Source organism: Cyprinodon variegatus, unplaced genomic scaffold (genome assembly GCF_000732505.1).
Source record: "Cyprinodon variegatus isolate N-32 unplaced genomic scaffold, C_variegatus-1.0 Scaffold1269, whole genome shotgun sequence".
NCBI classification, from domain to species: domain Eukaryota; kingdom Metazoa; phylum Chordata; class Actinopteri; order Cyprinodontiformes; family Cyprinodontidae; genus Cyprinodon; species Cyprinodon variegatus.
This window is the reverse complement of record NW_015151722.1, coordinates 78,284-80,708: the sequence shown is the minus strand read 5'-3', so window position 1 is coordinate 80,708 and position 2,425 is coordinate 78,284. Positions and strand designations below refer to the sequence as shown.

General features: G+C 42.8%; 1 protein-coding gene across 1 annotated transcript in view; it reads right to left on the bottom strand.

Annotated features, from left to right (window-relative positions):
• LOC107102523 (spore wall protein 2-like) overlaps nt 1-2,425 on the bottom strand; it is a 42,557-nt gene that overhangs the window by 39,283 nt on the left and 849 nt on the right. The window lies entirely within an intron of this gene.

The window sequence follows — 2,425 nt, the reverse complement described above, 5'->3', positions numbered from 1 at the left end:
GTGTTGGCCTAGTGGGTTAAGGAAGCTTTCAAGTACCCGGTTTGATCCCCACAGCCTCCACTGTGGGTTCCTGAGCAAAACCCTTAACCCCACACTGCTCCCTGGGTGCCACACAATGGCAGCCCACTGCTCCCCAAGGGGATGGGTTAAATGCTGCAATTAATATCTCCAATGTGACATGAGTGAAGTTCAATTATTATTAGATGTTTTTTGAAATACTGACTCAGCATAAAGGACTGTGGTCATGTTTTGAAATGCTCTGTAATCTGAGCTAGTAGGTTTGAAGGTTTTATTTATGCCCAACTTTCCACTTTGAATGCTTAGGTGTCCCAAAAACGCAGAGACCCAAAAGTGATCTTTGCCTAGATTTACATGAAAAAGAAAGTGACACAAAGTGGTCCTGATTTACGTGATCTGAACCCAATTAACACAGTCAGAATTTTACACTTAAAACCAGAGATAAACTCTGTTTTTATGTTGTTGGGTTTTTTTTTTTTTTGTAAAACAAATGTTAGGCATACTGGGCTTACTGCAAATGTTTCAATGTGCTAATAAAAAGGTTCAAACATTCCAGTAAACAACTTAATGTTGATGTGAAACAAATCCTTGAGCACCTTGTCTGTGAATCAGAACCCCAACTGCACACATGTTGCTAAAATGAGATTTGTGTCTTTGCAGCTTGTTTACATTTAGGAGCTTTATGTGAAAAAAAGAATCATTTATCAGGAGTCAGTGATGCAAAACTTCATTCAGCCCTTGAGGGATCCACCAATCACAGCCTGGTTCCTTTTATGGTTCTGTCTTCAATTGTGGCTACAGGTTCAGTTTTTAGGGCGTGGCAATTTCATGCTATGTCCAACAGGTTTGAAGTCTGTGACTTAAAAATGTCTTAAAATTTTTTAACACAAGATCTTCCCTTAGTGGTGGATCCAAGCCATAGCAAGTCATCTATCCTGTTGGTCACCATCAAATCTCTGTGCACAGAGACCCCACATCATGCCACCTCTTCCACCATGCTCCACCTAGGCCCCAGCAATCAATCTAACAGCTTTCTGCAGGTAAATCGAGTTACTGATCACTGATTATCTACTGTGAGGACAATGTTTCAGATTTGGCCTCATTTAATGATTAGAAATATGTATTTTTAAAAAGGTTTTATTAATATACATTTAACCTCGATTGCTTAGAGACAAACTGGACAAGATGAAGAATAAAATAAAATTTCAACTCTTTAAAAAAAACCTTGGATATTATCCTGTTTCACTTAAAATAGTTTCATATTTAATTTAAATATCTGTTTCTCTGTGACGGGCCGCTGCAGCCTAAAGTCTCAGTTTAAAAGGAGTTTGTTGGTGAGTTTCCTTTATCAACGATCACACTGACTCAACTGGTGAGTTTGGAGCCGTTATAAGCCAAATTGTTATTAGGTCAGAATAAACAAAGAAAATGGTTAAAAAAACAGTCCAAAAACCCAGGAAACCTAGATCAAAAGATGACGGAAGGTCTGGCACAGTGAGCCTTTTAACATAATAGAATTTCATATCTTCGTTGTGGTCTTGCTTTGTTCTTTTTCCTGATTCGTCCTGCTTGTCCTCCATATCTGCCCCCTGAATCCTTGTCCTCTCATCAGACTGTGGTTATTAATTTATATATTTGTTTGCTTACGTCACAGCTCCACAGTATATTTGTTTGCTTACGTCACAGCTCCACAGTAGTGAGCAAGCTGTTTGAAATGGAGCAGAAGTCTAGTCTGGAAAAAGATGGGGACGGCTGTTGGAGGGGCGACCAACTGAGAAAGGCGCACTGTCGATGACAGAGGTAGCGGAGGGGTGGGGGTGGGGTCACCCAGAGCGCGCATGCTCCACACAGCAGGTGCCCCAGCTCCCATTGAAGAATGAAGAAGAGAGAAACTCATCTGCATTGCTAATGAGCTGCTGTGAGCCTCCTCCCCCTCCATTTTGGGGTTAAAAACCCTTCTAATATGGCGACATGAAGATGCAAACACAGGAAAACACGAAAAAATGAAAAGCCAACTCTAATTATCATGTGCTGCCGCTGCTGCGCCCCGGGATGCTACTAAATCCCTGCAGCCTGATCCTCCTGCTGACACACTTCTGCTCTCTCTGGGAATATCAGCAGAACAGTTCTTCTGCCCAATGTGTCCAAACATTTACGCACATGGCCACTCACAACACGGAGGCTGCACAGACACAGAGGATGCGCTGAGTCTCAACAACAGCAGCAGAAACGCTCCCTGAAGAGAAGCGCCAACCCCAACAAGCACCCTAAGGTTGAAGGCAGAGATGCTGTTGCATCCAACCCTCAGAACCGCTGACCTGCTTTGCAACAATCAGGATGATGCTTTTTGCCTGCTGGCCACCATGTGCGTGCGCTTCTTCACGCGCCTCATTATACCCACCACCAC